Source organism: Drosophila willistoni, unplaced genomic scaffold, assembly GCF_018902025.1.
Source record: "Drosophila willistoni isolate 14030-0811.24 unplaced genomic scaffold, UCI_dwil_1.1 Seg606, whole genome shotgun sequence".
Lineage (NCBI taxonomy): Eukaryota > Metazoa > Arthropoda > Insecta > Diptera > Drosophilidae > Drosophila > Drosophila willistoni.
The window spans coordinates 29,787-49,388 of NW_025814525.1; the positions used below are offsets into that span (position 1 = coordinate 29,787).

The window sequence follows — 19,602 nt, forward strand, 5'->3', positions numbered from 1 at the left end:
TTATACCCTTCCGGTAGCGTACTAAGCTGCCAAGTGTGATTTGACATCAAGGAATCATACTCCTTTTGCATAGCCTCACGCCAATGCGAAGCAAACGGACTACTAAGCGCCTCCTCATAGGTCTCTGGTATGATCACCTCACTTGTAATCAATGCGCTTAAAATGTTGAACTGCTTCTTTGGTCTGCCAGGCCTTCCAGTTCGAATCAGCTTCGGCCTGCCGGGTCCAACACGTTGTTCAACCACAGGTTCTGCCACTTCTCGTTCAACTGCCATGTCGAAATCTTCGCTACTGCTGCCCTTCTCGCTGACCTCTGCATCAGAGTCGTCTGTACTGCTCAAGTCATCTGCTGCATCAACAGATCCTGAATCCTGATCATCCGTATATGGAAAATCAAACTTGACGATATCACCATTCGAATCGCCATTGCCGAAACGCTCGTCGAACAAAACGTCTCGCTTCTCAACAACTTGCCTGGTTTCGGCGTCGTACAACCGATACCCTTTCGCATTTCGAGAATAACCAACCATTCGGTATTGTTTGCCCTTTGGATCAAACTTGCCCTTATGATGTCCTTTGTCCAGTGCCACTGCAATAGACCCAAAAACTTTTAAATGACTTATTGATGGTTTCTTACCATTCCATGCTTCCATTGGAGTCATGTTAACCAGGGCTCGAGTTGGTGACCTATTCCGCAGATAAGCAGCTGTATAAACTGCCTTAGCCCAAAGAGATTGATGTAGACCAGACTGGATGAGCAAGCATCTTGACATCTCCACAAGAGTTCTGTTAACTCTCTCTGCTACACCGTTCTGCTGCGGCGTGTATGGTACCGTGAGCTGCCGCAATATTCCATTGCCCTTGAGAAACTCGTCAAACGATTTATTGACGTACTCGCGACCATTGTCGCTCCGAATGCACTTTAGCTTCTTTCCAGTTTGCCGCTCTGCCATGTTTTTAAACTCGACAAACTTTCCAAATACTTCATCCTTTCCCTTCAGGAAATATACAAATATGCGACGTGACCTGTCATCGATAAATGTCAAAAAGTATCTGCTGCCTCATAACAAGGCTTTTTGTATCAAACGGACCGCAAACATCTGAATGCACCAGCTCCAAGATTTCCTTAGCTCTGTTCTTGGTCGAATCTGGAAATGGCTGTACTGTGATCTTGCCTACCATGCAGATCTTGCAGGGTTCCAACGACGTTGAGTCAAACGTACCCATGCCACGGGCCAAATCCTTTCGTGCAATTTCAGCCAAACTGCCATAGTTGAGATGTCCGTACCTTTTATGCCACAAATCTTCGTAAGACTGTTCAATGGCATAGCATTCGCTCGGTGCTGTTCCAAAAATATACAAACGGCCAACTTTGTCCGCTTTCAGAATGCATTCACCTTTTTGGATCACTCGTGCATACTTTTGTCCAAATTCAACAATGTTTCCATGTTCAACTGCTTTGCTCACCGACACGAAATTACCTCTCATTTTGGGTACATACAATACATTCTTTAATGTAAGTATACGTGAAACCATATTCAGCTTTATCTCGCCCCTTCCCTCAGCCTGAAGAAAGTTATTATCAGCCAAAACAATTTTCTCCGAATGTTTCACAAATGTTGAAAACAAATCTCTGTTACAACACATATGGCTGGTGGCGCCACTGTCCAGACACCAGTTCGATCGTTCCACACATTTTGCGTCCAACGCGTTCAGCAAACCTAACGATGACTGTACTGCCTTGTTCGGGTTCGATGCAACCTTCCGACCGTTTACACTGGGACAATTCGCTTTAAAATGGCCTTTGCCGCCACACGCAAAACAGTTCCAAACTTTTTGCTTTTTCTTCCAATTGTCTCTCTGCATCGATTGATTTCCACCACTGTAAACGCTTTTGCGCTCTCGATCGGGTTTTCGCTCTCTCTTTTGAATTCTCCTTCTTCTCTCAGCTTTATGCATAACATGTCGAAACTCGGCAAACTGTCGCGCGTCTCTATGGCGACAACGAAATTGTCGAATTCGTCTGGAAGACTGGATAGCAAAATAATCGTTACAAGCTCGTCCAATATTTCAATTCCAACGCCAGCAAGTTTGTCCAAGATTTCCTTCAAATCCGACAAATAACTCGATATGTTTTGATCCTCCTGTATGCGTTTACTTAGCAATTTCTTGAAAAGAGCTACTTTTCTAACGGGTCCTCTGGGTTGATGAGCTTCCTGAAGCTTCTTCCAAGCCTCATGTGCACTTGCACAGTGCTTCACATGTCCCAACTGTGAAGTCTTGACGCTCAAGGTGATCATTGCCAATGCCTTCTGATCCAGCGTCGTCCATCCGGTGTTCTCCCCCGTAGTTGGCCTTGCCAATACGCCTGACGCCACATTCCACAAATCCGCATGCACCAGCACACTTTTCATCTGGATGCACCACGAGTCATAATTACTGTCCTCGAGTTTATCAATCTAATATAACGCCGACATTATACTCGTTTATATATGTATACTTTGTGAAAAAACCGTCTAGAACACAGCGCGAAATCTAATTTCTTCTAGAAATTACCACAGCAACCACATAGGCACGTTGCCTGGGTCCATAACCTATTGTTATAATAAAACAGAATGCGTGTGGTTGGTTGTGCAGTTTATTCGCGACTAACTTCTATTTGTCTCTCATCGAGTCATTGTCATTGTTCTCTTTAACGCATCTCGAGAGAGAGTATACAAAGTTACATATATATATTCGTATGTGTGTGATCATGCATGCATTGAGTTGAGAGAGAATTATTTCAACAGCTCCCTCATTACGCAATATACTGATGAAGAGTCTAGTTCGTGTTCGTCTAATTTTAAAATGCCAAATGGAAAGCAACCATAAAACTAATCTGCCACCTATGGAGATTGGTGAGGAAAATGATGAGCTGCTGCCTATCAATCGAAACGAGAACCAGAATATCACTCCAAAAAGGCCTATCAAGGCTATAAGAGGCGTTGTAACTACTCCGGAGCCTAAAGAGGACATAATTAATTCTGATTTGCCTAGCAAGCAAAAAAGAAAAATTACTACAAGCAAACCTAACAACAACAACAAGCGATTTGCTGTACCTCTACCAATGGGTCCAAATTCCACAACAGGCACTATACAATACATACACTATACAACAGCGCCCACTCGATCTTAATAGTACTCTACAACGGCTACCTGCTAACGAAGTGACTACCCATTTACAACAACAACAAGCTCCTGGCGATGAGGAACAACAATTCCATATTGTACGAAGGACCAAACCTAAACCCCTGGCCATTTTTATTACCAATATGCCATCTATCTTGCCAATTCTGGACAGGCTTAACTGCCCTGATATTGATGCCAAATTTACTACCAAAACTGTTAAAAGTGGAGACATCAAGATTATTGCAGAGGATCTGGACTCGTATGAGAAGATACTGGATGCCCTAAGGGACTCTCGAGACCAGATGTACACTCACCAAAACCGGGAGGACAGAGGATTCCGAGCCATTAAAAAAACTTGCATTATTCAACTCCTTATGAGAATGTTAAATCCAAAATCATAAAGCTGGGCTTTAACTTCCGATATGTTAATAATGTCAAACATGCTCGAACCAACCAACCAACCAACATGTTTGAAATCGAACTTGAGCCACGAGTTGACGGAAAGAACAATGAAATTTTTTCAGTCAATCTTATTGGAAAACAGCAAGTGGTTATTCAAAAGCAAAACAGCAGGCTTGAACCGGTCCAATGCCATCGTTGTCAGCGCTATGGCCACTCCAAAAACTACTGTCGTAGGGACTTTATCTGCCTAAAATGTGCTGGAGCACACGCTACAACTGATTGCCAAAAACGCATGGACAACCCGAAGTGTGCAAACTGTGATGGAAATCATATTGCAAGTTATAGAGGATGCCCTGCCTACAAGTTGGCTCGATCCAATATGCTAAGGAATAAGCTAACTAAAAACAAGGCACAACAACACATTCCGCAACAACAACAGCAGCAGATAGTTCATAATAAAAAGCAACGTGAGCAGAAACAACAACAGCAGAGTATAAATAAGCAGCATTTCAACGTTAGAAACAATGCAGCGTCCAAGCAGCCAAATCAAAAGCAGCAACAACAACAAATCAAGCAGTCATCACAACAATCAACTATAATTCAACAGAAGCCTAAGGCTCAACAAAATCAACAGCCGCATCAACTACACCTGAAGCAAGCTGTCAACCTGCATATGCAGCAACTGAAACAACAACAAAATCAGCAGCAACATAGTTCTGTGGATCAGCAGCAAATCAGCCAACATAGCATCCTAATAAATGGACGCCCTCGTCTACAGCATTTGCAGCAGCACCAACAGCCGCTTCAACAACACCAACAACAACAACAGCAAAAAAAACAACCAAAACAGCAAATCTCGCAACGAGGGACTGCACTGCTAATTCTTTGCATATGCCCAGCGGATACCCAACAGCTAGCGAACTATCCTATTGGAACGCTTGTGGAATAGGAAACAAAAAACTAGAACTTTCCCAATTCGTCAATGATAAGAACATAGATATTATGATGGTAATTGAAACCAGATTTGACTCTGTTAACTTTACAGGTGGCAACAATCAGCACCCTTTGCAAATTCAAGGCTTCGTTACATATTATGCTCATCATCCAACTACTCATAGAAAGGGAGGGGTAGCCATTATCATAAAAGAAGGCATTAAACACTGTTCATTACAAATCATTTCTGAAGATCATGTCCAATGTGCTCCGGTCTCAATTGATCTAGGTGCTAATGAGCAAATTGTAATTGCTCCTGTCTATTGTCCACCAGTTGTTAAATGGGACACAGAGCAATTTACAGAATTATTGAATACTATAAGCGACTTAAATTCAAATCCTAAATACATCATTTGTGGCGATTGAAATGCTAAACATAACTGGTGGGGCAACGCACGCTCATGCTCATCATGAAGCGATACACATAAATAAAAAAGCCAGCGTTTTGGCCACTGGCTCTGCTACACATTATCCATTTGATAGGAGAAAAAATCCATCTGCAATCGATTTTGCAAGTTATTCGGGAATTGATACTAATCGTCTTATTACTAGCTCCAATGCTGACATGCACTCAGATCACCTTGCAATGATTATTGAAATTGGCATCGGTGGTTATCCGTTCTATAAAAAACCGAAAAGGGCTCTCTTTTCCAAACGTTCAAATATCAATCGTTTTCAAAAGGAACTGGAAAAAATAACGCAGTTAAATGTAGAAATGAAATCGGGCCAAGACATCGAAGATATTATTGACCTACTTACTCACAATATATACATTGCTGCTGCAAAGGCAACTCCGCCAGCACGCAACAATAATCAAATACCCAGCAGCAAATATCCAATCTCTAGCAGTACTCGAAGGCTGTTGAGAGAAAAACGCAATTTTAGGAAGTCCACCATCAGATTAAGGACTCCGTTAGCCATAAACGCATACAATATGGTCTACAAAAGATTAAAAAAAGCATTAGAAGCTGATCGAATAATATATTACAATGGTCTCTCCAATCAAATTAACACGAATGACAGATATCGGTACGCAAAACTCTGGAAACTTGCTAATCACTTCAAGAGGCAGGTTGAGCCTAATCACCCCTTAAAATTCGAAAAACCGGTTAATCAAAACGCTACAGCACCCCGTATCTGGACCAAAACTAATGAAGAGAAAGCTGAAGTCTACGTCTCACATCTTGAAGCTCGCTTTACACCCAGACTCACAAACACTGGTGAATTTCGGGATCAAGTCAATGCAGCAACTAATTCTCTCATTCGGCAGAAGACTTTGCAGATGACGTCATCGCTCATGTGGAGAGAAGATGCGCGCTTTATGTTCAGCCCAAATGAACTTCCCCCTCCAATCTTTTTAACGAAGTGCTGGCTGAAATTAAAAACCTCGATCTTACTAAAGCTGCAGGTAAAGATAGAATTTGCAATCAAGTAATTAAACGACTGTTTGATTGTGAATCGTTTGCCAATGCTATACCGGACGAACAATTCGGATTTCGCAAGGAGCATAGTGCTGAGCAACAAATGTCCAGAGTTGTTCAATACATTATGGAAGCACAAGATAATAATCGTTACTATTCTGCTGTCTTCATTGATATCAGTGAAGCGTTTGATCGCGTCTGGCATGATGGACTTCGCCATAAACTCATTAAGCTATTACCAATTCCGCTCTTCAATATTCTGGACTCATATCTTAAAGACAGGACTTTTGAGGTTTGTAGCAACGATGGAACCATCTCTAGAATAGGAAGTATTAACGCCGGGGTGCCCCAAGGTAGTGTCCTTGGACCTGTGCTTTATTCTATCTACTCATCAGATATACCAATTCCATCTATGGTGGACTGCCAGCCATTTAAGAATGAACCAAACATTCAACAAGGCGCTCGTGATTTACTGCTATCCAGTTATGCTGATGATACTACTGTTAATTCTAAAGCCTTATCTTGGAAAATTTATGAATTGGGCTAACAAATGGTGTGTCTCAATAAATGTTAAGAAAACTGTTCATGTTCTCTATACTAGGAAAGCAATTACAAAATCTATTTAATCTCTAGCGCCCAAAATTAATTCGCAGAAAATCCCCAATGAATCATCTTACAGATATCTAGGCCTTCATTTGGACCGCAAATTGGGAATGACTGCGGAGTGTAAGTTAAACTGGCTCATAGGTAAATCCAGCAAGCTACCTACGGAATGTAAAATCCTTTTGTTTAAACCATTGGTTGCCTCAATCTGGCAATATGCGCTGCCTATTTGGGGAGCCTTAGCCTCGGACACCCTTTTTGGAACTATTTGTGCTGCTCAAAACAAAGCTATTCGACGTATTACTGGTGCATCCAGATATACTACCAATCAAATACTTATGGACAACTTTAACATCAAATCTGTAGAGGAGGTTTATTCCATTGCTAGTGAACGATTATTCTCTTCTCTCTGTTGTCATGAAAACCCGTTGGCCTCTATACTTTTCTTGAAGCCGTTTAGACCTACTCGTATTCTAAGACCTAGATACAGCAAACAATTTGAACTTTTTCTGGATCCGCAATTAACAACACACAAAAATCTTCAGCTTCCTATATTGGGGGATGTTGTTAAACTTGCTGAAGATAGAATACCCAATATTCCAACTTTAATTAAAATTCAAAAAGCAGAAGATGACCAACTAATGCGTGAAGAAGAAGAAAGGAAAAATGAACTGGCGAGGCAAGCGAGACTTAAAAATGGGCCAGCTCCAATAATCCCCAGATGGTATATGAAAATGCTAAAAATCGGCCTAAAAGAAGGCACTGAGACCAGAGAAACAGTTAAAAGATCCCTTGCTGATCAACCATTGCATATTCAACAGAAAATTCTACCGCCCCCTACTGAGGAGGAAAAGAAATTGGAATCCTGTAGTAGCCCTCTTTAATAATAATAATTTTAATTGCATTTCGGAAAGAATATTTTCTCTTGTTTGTTTGCAAGAATAAATGAATAACCCCCCTTGCGTACCACGCACATGTCTTCAATTGGTACGGTTCTTACTCTCATTTCGCACAGCGAACGCAAAGCGTAAGCAAAGAAGAGAGCATGGAAAAGATCCGTTAGAATTCGTTCGCATGCATTGCGTTTGCTTAGAAACAGAATTTTTGGTACAGGCTTTTTCATTTAATTTGATACTTTGATTGCGAAAAGACGTGGATATTAATATTCACATAAAAAAATATATATATATATATATTTGTGAAACACGTGCATATTACATCATCGTTAAAAATTACAGTGACTGCACAAAGTGCATTTGGCTAAAGTGAATAAAAATATTAGTGAATATTCGAAGAATAAGGTGATATAAAATCAATTAGGGAAAATATTAGTATTTAAACCCCGTTATATTTCAGTTAAAATTTATATTTCGGTCGCGTGGCGTCGACCAAGCAACTTTTGGCTTTCAAGCAGCCTTGGATTTTTCATTTTCTTTGGGACAATTTGGTTGATTGTACCCCAGCCCAATCGCTGATATTTTCTTCGTTGGATCAAAAAAAAGAGACATTCCTCAATAACCAAGAGACCAGCGAGCCTCGGATTTATTTTATCAACCCTTCCATTTCATCAATAATCATCGACATGGGCCAGGCTAAAATAGTCTGGTGATGAAATGACGCAATTCCCCGGCTAATACCAACATTATACACCCAATTTGAGCGAGATCTACTACTTTTCGATTTCTTTTTGGTCCATATGCATACTTAGTAGTAGTTCTGCTACGTTTTCTTGTTTCATCTGTACGCAATGTATGGCGTAGCAGCCCTTTGGTTTGGATACTACTTTTTTTGTTGCACCACGGCAACACCTTTTCATACTTTTTTTTTTCCTCTTTTATTAACGTAAATTTTGCTGATCTTAAAGAAAATTTAAATGAATTATTAGTTTAAGTAACGTAACGAAACTTTAAATAATATTATTAAAATTAAGTCCCTATTTGGTTAAGTAAAATACGTTTTCCTTAGTAGGAAACCTAATGGGTATGTAATGCGTTGAGATTGGCTTTGTTGCATTTCATTTTTCTAATAACTAAATTATGCAGCAAATCCCTGCAGCATCGATGGGAATATGAATTTTTGAATCTATATTTGCTCTATATCGTATTTAAATTTATTTTGCTATATCTTTTTACATATCTTTATTTTGTAATTTCTTAGAATATTAAGTCATGAAAACCCTTTTGTTTGGAATTAAACCGTAACCTGAAATTTCGTCATGTTTGTGTAAACTAATTCATTGAGGAGTCCGTCGCCTGAATCCATGACTATGCTGCCGTTACAAATCGTCTAAGATCATTTAAGAGTCTGTTAAGGGGCAATCAATTAAACCTAATAGTTTGCCAAGGTAGGGTGGGTACAGAAAGGGTTAGCGAACAACACCTTTAGCTAATCTGCAGAGAAGTCGTCCGCACATTTAATAGTATCCCGATCTGGCCCAATATTTTGCTTTTTACATCCTTTTAGGTTCTGATAGTGCACTTATATTTTTTCTGTATGATCCGTGCGTATGCCTAGAGTAGGAAAGAACCCCCCTCATCCGACGAGCTAAGCAAGAGCAACGCTAGAAGTATACGACCCCAATCTTTAGCATACACTTGTATTATCGTTAGCAACGTAGAAATTAGACAGCTAACAACTACACGTGCACATGTACATCACTACAGAAATGGCGCCCAACCGTGGGACTCGAATTCTAAATTATTCATTACTACAGAAATCCAACGTGGGACTCGAATTCTAAATATTTATTACTACAGAAATGCCAAACATGGGACCCGAATAATTTAGAACACCACTACAGTAATGGAGCCGAATCATGAGGCCCGAATAAAACGTAGGACAACCCCACTACTAATCGGATATGTACACACCAAAGTATCCACAATATTTTTGCTCATTATCATCCATTCATATTCATTTATTTAGATTAATTTTATTTTCAAGCTAGTAATGCAGACTCGTAATGCGATGGTGCCCGTTGTAGATTGCTTGTGTGAATCGCGATAGTAATTCGGGAATTTTCGGATTAGTCGACCAGAAGAAACTATTGGCGGCAACAGCATCGTTTGACGTATGACGTTTATAGTTTGAGGCTATCGTTGGGAATTGCAGTTGCTACTCGGCCATATCGTGTTGACTGACCAATGGAGTCGTTGAAAAGTTACAATATTATAAAATACCTCTCAGACCTTAACTTTGTTTAGAGTGAAAAGAACTGGACCAGGAATAGCATATGACTGGCGTATGTCGGTATATGACCAGTTTAGGAAATCGTCATTCAGACAAATCGGCAATAGGAATTTTTGTTTAAGATTTAATAGAAATCTATTTTTTGTGCAGATCGAATCAACTTTGTAAACGGCAATAGGATTGGATAATGATGGCGGATTCCAAATTTATATAATTTAAATTAAATTAAAGAAAAATTTAAGTATGTCTGTTAGACACAGTCACGAGAGCATTGCGCGAGCTTTGCAAGAAAATGACTCATTTTGCGGCATTTGCCATGAAACTTTAAATGTAAACGAAGCAATTGCTTCGTCGCCTTGTAAGCACAGATTTCATAATAAGTGTATTACAGAGTGTTTAAAAACTTCGAATTTATGCCCCACTTGCAAGCATCCTTGTAAGATGAAACAACTTGTAAGATCAATTGACTTGGAAACGGAACTCCAAGAAGCTAGTAAATCAGGCGAGCCCATAACTCAGCCTGTGACCCCTTATAATACTCGTTCAGGACCTGGTCGACCTGGCAAGACCAAACCTATTCGTAATCAGGGAGCAATTCAAAGGAGAGGGATCGGCACGAGATCTTCAACCACCTCACGTCAACATAGGCCACCGCCTACCCAAGCTAGTAGTCCAAGACCAAGTACCCCTCCAGATTACACCACTTTGATACAAACTGCTATCCAAGCACAACAGGAACAGTTAGTAAACCATTTAGCTTTGCTGATTGACGACAAATTAGCTTCTATTCGACTTGAGCGCAACGAACCAAACCCCATTCCAGAACGTTCTCCAGCGTTCAGCCTCCCATCACCAAGACAAGAAGAACACTAAAACCACACCCAAACATCTATAAATCTTAGTAGTCAGACTCAGAACTCAAATAGAGGGTCGCGAGCAAATTCGACATTGTCACCCGAAAAAGTAGCAAGCATTATGCAAAGTTGGCGAATAAAATTTGATGGTTCTAAAGAAGGAATGCATTCAGAGGATTTCCTATACATAGTTCGCTCATTAGCAGAACAAAATTTAAATGAAGATTATCAAGTACTTTGTGATCATTTGTATTTACTTTTCGCAGGTAAAGCGAATGATTGGTTTTGGAAATTTCATCGAGCACACCCTAGTTTCGATTGGAATAAATTTTGTGTAGAATTTAGAAAAAAGTTTGATGAAGTAGATAACGATATGGACACCTGGGAACTGATTAATAGCAGACACCAGGGCGAGAATGAAACCTTTGAGGATTACCAGTTTAGTGTCGAAAGGCTAGTAGGAACATTAAACACACAACTTTCAGAGGATTTTTTAGTCAAGTTATTAATTAGACATTCAAAGTCGGCAATTCGTTATGAACTTATGCATCTAGGAATTTTTACCTTATCTCATTGAGACTGGAAGTACGAACCCACGAGCAATTTGCTAAACAAATGAAGAGCATACCGACCAAGAATACTTTTGGACATCGTTCAAAGATAGCTGAATTAGACTCTAATTTCGAGAATTATATGCAGGAGGATCTGGAAGCTTTTCAACATAAACTTACATGTTGGAACTGCCGGAAGCCTGGACACCGTTTTGATATCTGTCTAGAACCGCGTACTGTATTTTGCTATGGTTGCGGAGCCGTAAATGTTTTTAAACCGCGTTGTCGTAATTGCAACCCGCAGGAAAACCGACTGACGGATGCGGCGATCAACACTTCGTTGTCGCATCCAGACCAATAATGAAGGATAAATATTCCCAAACAGAGGAATTTGAACTTTCCATTTCGTCCTCTTCACCTACGTTTGGCTCAGTATGAGACCGTTCGTCATCGCATCTTTGGTGACGTAGACAGCATACGACCAATGATTAAGTCTAAGCGCTCTACGCATAGACTTCGCTTCTTTTGGAAGAAGGTTAGAAATAACCGCAAGAAATTGATTTCCAGTATATTTTCCCGATCAGATAATCGATTGTACCCAGAAATAAAGATAGAAGGCCAGACCTTCACTGCTCTTTTAGACTGTGGCGCTAATATTAGTTGCTTAGGAAGTAAGGTAGCTAAAGAGTTCTTAAAGCATCCTAAAACACGCAATTGTTCAGGCAAAATAATTACGGCCAACAATTCTGAATGTTTTGTTAAAGGTAAATTGACAAGTGACATTACGTGTCGATAACTTACCAAACCCCTTGATTTCTTTATTATTCCTGATTTAAAACAAGACATATATCTTGGAATAGATTTTTGGCGTAAATTTGGTTTAATAGACAAATTAAAGGAAGACCCACTAATAGTATCGGATATTATTGAAGAAAAAGAAAATGATCATGGAGATTCCGTGAAAATGCACCGTTTGTCTGAGTCTCAGCAGCAAAAACTTAATTTTGCAATTGCTAAATTACCCTGCTCCGATAAAGAAGGATTAGGTCGCACACATCTCATTGATCATAAGTTTGAAGTTGATAGTACTAGCCCCATTGAACAAAGGCATTGGCCAATTTCGCCAATTTAGATATTCTATCTAACATTCTGTTAGATTTAGATAGATGAAGAATGTAACAGCCCATGGAGCTCCAATTGTGTATTGGGGAGACGTGGCGAAAAAGTTCGATTATGTTTAGATTCTAGAGCAGTGAATCAGTGCACTCGTAAGGACGCGTATCCTCTTCCCCATATTGATGGAATACTTAGCAGGCTGCCACCTGCTCGATTTATTACTGGACTGGACATGAAGCACGCCTTCTGGCAAATTCCGTTAGAGGAAAGGTCACGTCAATACACCGCTTTCACAATACCTAACCGGCCACTTTATCAATATAAAGTGATGCCTTTTGGTTTGTGCAACGCCCCGCAGACTTTATGTAGACTTATGGATCGTGTCATACCGTCTTATTTGCGCACAAGGGTATTCGTTTACCTCGATGACCTGTTAATTCTTTCCGAAGATTTTGAATTGCATATTGCTTTAATACAAGAGGTAGCATTGAGACTGCGTAAAGCGAATCTTACGATTAATGTAGCTAAATCTAAGTTCTGCATGCAGGAGATTAAATACCTCGGCTTTATTATTGGATACGGACAAGTGAAAACCGATCCTGGAAAAATTTGTGCAATAAATGACTTTCCGATTCCAACAACAGTAAAACAATTAAGGGGATTTTTGGGACTCACTGGCTGGTATCGACGTTTTATTGAAAATTATGCCACCATTAGCTTTCCATTAACAGAACTCTTAAAAAGAACCGATCTCTTAGTTGGAACGAAGAGGCAGACTACACTCTCTCAGAACTGAAGCGAAGATTAATCAGCACCTATTTTGACTACTCCCGATTTTAAGAAACCGTTTATTTTATTATGTGATGCAAGTTTAGTAGGTATAGGATGTATGTTAGCTCAAACTAATTCCGAAGGCACAGAACTACCGATAGCTTACATGTCAGAAAAACTGAACAAAGAGCAAAGAAACTAAAGGAATTAAGAAATTTAGAGCATACATTGAGGGACAAACTTTTGTAGTAGTTACCGATCACGCTTCTCTAAAATGGCTTATGAAACAGGAGGACCTTTCCGGTAGATTAGCGAGATTGGGCAATTAAATTACAAGCTTTCTTATTTGAAATCGTTCATCGTCCTGGTTCTCAAAACATTGCAGCGGACTCATTATCGCGACGAGATGAAGTTTCAGAACTTTCGGAAATAAAACCTATGATAGATTTGTCGTCTAAATATTTTGAATCAGATGAATATCGTGAACTCGCAAAACGCATTACAGACAACCAGTCCAGATTGCCTGATTTGCGCGTAAACAGCAAATATGTTTATAAGCGAACAGAACACGCAAGCGGAAATGAAGCGCAGGAAATTCTTGGAAATTATGGATCCCATCCAGTCTTACCGAAGACATAATAAAAACAGCACATAATCCCCCGAACTCAGCACATTGTGGCATTGGCAAAACTAGTGATAAGATTAGGAGATACTTCTTTTGGCCCAACATGGCACCCCAAATCAAGAAATATATTGACAGTTGTTCGACTTGTCGGTCTACAAAAAGCGGCAACAAGATTCTTCGACCTCCCATGGGAAAGCCCATGACATCCGATAGACCTTTTCAAAAGCTTCACATGGACTTGTTAGGTCCATATCCTAGATCAAAGCAAGGGCACATTGGATTATTGATCATCGTCGATCACAACACTAAATTTCATTTTCTGCATCCGCTTAAGAAGTTTACATCCAATCGTATTTGCGAATATTTAGAAAATTATATATATTATACATTTGGCGTACCGGAATGTATACTGACGGACAATGGTTCACAATTCAAATCCGGATTCTTTAAGTCATTTCTTACTCGATTTGGAGTCTCGCATCAATGCACCGCTATTTATTCTCCTCAGGCGAACGCAAGTGAACGTCTTAACCGCTCAGTTCTAGCAGCAATTCGCGCATACATAGGGACCGACCATACCACTTGGGATAATCATCTTACAGAAATTAGTGCAGCGTTCTTCTATCCACCGCAGTACTGGACATTCCCCCTACTATCTATGTTTTGGTCAACACATGATTCATAATGGTAAAGACCATGAACTTTTGCGGAAATTGAATTTAATGACTGAAGACACCTCGTTGCATAGATTCGATGCATTGCAGGTAGCTCGGCAAAAAGCTAAGGATAACATAGCCAAGGCACATGCAACAAATGCTCGTAATTACAATTACGGCGACACAGTTCATGCTCGAAATTTTACACAGAGTTCAGCCCCAAAAAGATTTAGTAGCAAATTAGCACCAGTCTTCATCCCAGCTAAGGTGTTGAGGAAGGTCAGTTCGTCGTATTATGAATTAGCTAACGAGCAGAAAAGATCTCTCGGTGTATATCATTTGAAAGACATAAGCACCTAAATTAGCTAAAGAGGTCCTTTTTCAGTTCATGACTCCGTCAGTAGGCTTCCTTAGCGTTAACTGTGGTGTATTCCAACAATACAATATTCCAACTTTAATTAAAATTCAAAAAGCAGAAGATGACCAACTAATGCGTGAAGAAGAAGAAAGGAAAAATGAACTGGCGAGGCAAGCGAGACTTAAAAATGGGCCAGCTCCAATAATCCCCAGATGGTATATGAAAATGCTAAAAATCGGCCTAAAAGAAGGCACTGAGACCAGAGAAACAGTTAAAAGATCCCTTGCTGATCAACCATTGCATATTCAACACAAAATTCTACCGCCCCCTACTGAGGAGGAAAAGAAATTGGAATCCTGTAGTAGCCTTCTTTAATAATAATAATTTTAATTGCATTTCGGAAAGAATATTTTCTCTTGTTTGTTTGCAAGAATAAATGAATAACCCCCCTTGCGTACCACGCACATGTCTTCAATTGGTACGGTTCTTACTCTCATTTCGCACAGCGAACGCAAAGCGTAAGCAAGAAGAGAGCATGGAAAAGATCCGTTAGAATTCGTTCGCATGCATTGCGTTTGCTTAGAAACAGAATTATTGGTACAGGCTTTTTCATTTAATTTGATACTTTGATTGCGAAATACGTGGATATTAATATTCACGTGCATATTACATCATCGTTAAAAATTACAGTGACTGCACAAAGTGCATTTGGCTAAAGTGAATAAAAATATTAGTGAATATTCGAAGAATAAGGTGATATAAAATCAATTTAGTGAAAATATTAGAATTTAAAACCCGTTATATTTCAGTTAAAATTTATATTTCGGTCGCTTGGCGTCGACCAAGCAACTTTTGGCTTTCAAGCAGCCCTTGGATTTTTCATTTTCTTTGGGACAATTTGGTTGATTGTACCCCAGCCCAATCGCTGATATTTTCTTCGTTGGATCAAAAAAAAGAGACATTCCTCAATAACCAAGAGACCAGCGAGCCTCGAATTTATTTTATCAACCCTTCCATTTCATCAATAATCATCCTAAAATAGTCTGGTGGTGAAATGACGCAATTCCCCGGCTAAGACCAACATTATACACCCAATTTGAGCGAGATCTACTACTTTTCGATTTCTTTTTGGTGCATATGCATACTTAGTAGTAGTTCTGCTATCTTTTCTTGTTTCATCTGTACGCAATGTATGGCGTAGCAGCCCTTTGGTTTGGATACTACTTTTTTTGTTGCACAACGGCAACACTTTTTCATACTTTTTTTTCCTCTTTTATTAACGGAAATTTTGCTGATCTTAAAGAAAATTTAAATGAATTATTAGTTTAAGTAAATACGTTTTCCTTAGTAGGAAACCTAATGGGTATGTAATGCGTTGAGATTGGCTTTGTTGCATTTCATTTTTATAATAACTAAATTATACAGCAAATCCCTGCAGCATCGATGGGCCCAGAGATCGCACCGTTGGATAAATCGTGAGTTAACACACACATGTACATTTATACATATATAAATATTTGTTTCATTGCCAACTGGCACACGCGGCCACATAACCCAAATCTCTTTTGAATTACTATGAATTTATGAATCTATATTTGCTCTATATCGTATTTAAATTTATTTTGCTATATCTTTTTACATATCTTTATTTTGTAATTTCTTAGAATATTAAATCATGAAAACCCTTTTGTTTGGAATTAAACCGTAACCTGAAATTTCGTCATGTTTGTGTAAGCTAATTCATTGAGGAGTCCGTCGCCTGAATCCATGAGAAGCAAGAGAAGAGCTAGAAGTACACGACCCCGATCTTCAGCATACATTTGTGTTATCGTTAGCAACGTAGAAAAATTAGGCAGCTAACAACTACACGTGCACATGTACATCACTACAAAAATATAGAAACTCTTCTAACTGAGCAAATGGGGCTAAACATCATTGATCTCTCTTCTGATTCTGATGACAATGACGTGCCCTCCATCAGGTTACAAAATCCTACACCTATGCTGCTTAATAATGACAACCTTAATCTTGCCAAAATATGGGCAGAAAGTTCTAATGACCCAAATTGCAAATGCAAAGAAGCTAGCAAAAGCAAAGATGAGCAGCTGCAAAACGATAAAATCAACAAGACAAAAGAACAGCTACAAATCGTAGCCGCTAAAACTAAAAAACTTTCTCTTTCACAGGCAAGACTGTTACCTAATCCTTTGCTTGGCTCTAAATGTAAATTTGATGCAAATTACAAAGGGTCTGAGGGAGATTCTATTACTCTTCGACGATCTTACGGATACTATGCGGGCACCCGCCTGAAGATGTCGCCTTCTTATGAGTCCACCACGGCTGACTCCAGGCGAAAGCGCTCACACCTGCCCATCTTGCTGGCCACTGGTCTTATTACGCTATTAACGTCTTGGCCCCCTGATCTGATCTCCAATGAGGGAACAGATGACGACTGGTCTAATCTTGCTGGCCCATTCATCTCTCATCTCTCTGCCTCCAGTTACAGTGCAGCCTGGATTCAAGTTATGTTAATGAACTTAGCCGCAAATATAAATCTGTGAGGCTGAGAAATTTCCAAATTACATGATATTATATATATTCTAGACCACTTTGGACTAGTCTTAATTCATTTTTCACTTTATTTTGCCTTCAGCACTTATTGTAAATTGCTGTATTTAATGACCCTTGTTATAGATTCTAAGGTCTTATGGTTGCTTTCCATTACAGTCAAATCATGTGTTGGGCCATAGGCAGCAGGAGAAAGATCAGCATTTGGCATTTAAAAATTAGACGAACACGAACTAGACTCTTCATCAGTATATTGCGTAATGAGGGAGCTAGAGCAAATCGGATTAAAAAAGTTTGGAAGTAACGGCTTGCATTCCATTTTATTCGCAGAGCATTGTCCAAAATTGGGAGATATTTCCACAGATTTAATCGTTCCAATTGGTAAAGGGGAGCAAGCATTTTGTTTGCGTGCGTGTGTGGCACTAGTCATTATAGGCGGTTCGCAGCTACATATGTGCTGGGGGAGCACTTGTCAAGGCATTGGAAGTTGTAACGCCTTCCATTGTGTGTGTGTGTGTGTGTATATGTGTTATCTATAAAAGGGCTGAGAGAGAACTTAGGTGTATGTATATACACTAATACATACCCAAGTGAAAATATTTTTTCGCTTGCCAGCCTCTTACATAAATGTAGACATAGATAAAATTTTACGATATAAAACATTAACATATATGACATGTATGTAAATACATATAATAAAACACATATTTAAAAAAAAAAATTTTAGTTAAAATTGTTCACTTGTTTGGTTTTATGGGGTTTTGATGCGATCTTTATATGATTTTATGTTTGAGCACTCAGTTCATTTTAGGTTATAACAACACAAAAATATTAAATTGTCATTTATTTAAATAATTAGCTAGGAAATTGGCAATTTTTCGTAGCACACTAGTGAAGAGTCTTGAAACACTATTTTTTATTTGGGCAATTAATTCCCACTTTTACTATATTTTTTAACAATTTATAGCGGAGCTTTTTTCTTTGTGTTTTTTCTTTGTGTTGAGGCGAATACTCAAACTAGCACCAATGGCCGACTGGCCATCACCTGCAGCAGAAGATGCAGGAGGAGCTCCAGTTGGAACTGCTAGCGGCTGCGGCTGGATTTTAGATATGTATTTAGTTAAATTAGCTTGATTCTTTGTTGATTTTTTGTTTTTTTTTCAGGTGCAGCCTTAGGTAGAGGGCCAGAAGGACCAGCTGGTGTTGCTGCAGGTTACTGAAGAGAATTTGCAGGTAAGTTTACCTGATTATTGAGAGATTTTTCTGACGATTTGTGTTTTTTTCAGGTGCAGGCGCTAGTGAAGGACGAGATGGACCAGGAGATTGGCCAGATTTAGCACGAAGAATTGCACGCGATGCTACTGGCGGCATTTGCGTGGCAGGTGAGTAATTTGTTAATTTAGTAGCATTTTTTAACATTTTTATATTTTTTCCAGGTACAGGAGCAGCTTTATTTAGAACCAGATGACGGGCCACGTGGTGCAGCAGAAGATGCAGGAGGAGCTCCAGTTGGAACTGCTAGCGGCTGCGGCTGGATTTTAGATATGTATTTAGTTAAATTAACTTGATTCTTTGTTGATATTTTGTTTTTTTTTTTTTCAGATGCAGCCTTAGGTAGAGGGCCAAAAGGACCAGCTGGAGTTGCTGCAGGCGACTGAAGAGATTTTGCAGGTAAGTTTACGTGATTATTGAGAGATTTTTCTGACGATTTGTGTTTTTTTCAGGTGCAGGCGCTAGTGAAGGACGAGATGGACCAGATGATTGGCCAGATGCTGGACGAGGATTCGCAGACGATGCTGCTGCAGTCTGACGTAGATTTTCAGGTGAGTTTTTGTGTTTTATTGCTGATTTAGATAATAATTTTAATATATTTTCAGATACAGGAGCTGCAGACGGACTAGCTTGACGAGATTCTGGACGACGCAGATGAGACGATGCATACGACGCTGGACAAGGTGAGTATTTGTACTTTTTAGTTGGTTTTATTTTTAGATTTGTTTTATTTTCAGGTATTGGTGCATCAGGCGAGCGGAAATCTGGACAGGACGATTGACGAGATGGTGCAGACGCTGAGAACGAGGCAGAGAGTGCAGGAGGCGCTTCTACTGGAGGCACAGCTGTCGAGCACTGGCCCTCTGGCTAGGCCAGGAAGGCAGCTGAATATTGGACAGGATTCTGGCTTTGCAGGGGCCGCCTAAAATCATATTTCGTTATGGTTAGGTAAGTGAATGTTTGCAGATGTATTAATATTGGTGTTAGAGTGATTGTTAGTTAGGAACATCATGGGTGCAGTATCAGTTTTCCTTTTTTTTTAGAGCATCAGTGCT

General features: G+C 39.6%; 1 long non-coding RNA gene across 1 annotated transcript; it reads left to right on the plus strand.

Moving 5' to 3' along the window:
* The first annotated feature begins 19,050 nt into the window (after positions 1–19,050).
* On the plus strand, positions 19,051–19,402 carry LOC124461706. Its single transcript, XR_006955217.1, has 3 exons — positions 19,051–19,098; positions 19,153–19,230; positions 19,285–19,402. It is a non-coding gene; the product is annotated as an uncharacterized LOC124461706 (long non-coding RNA).
* Positions 19,403–19,602: the final 200 nt, after the last annotated feature.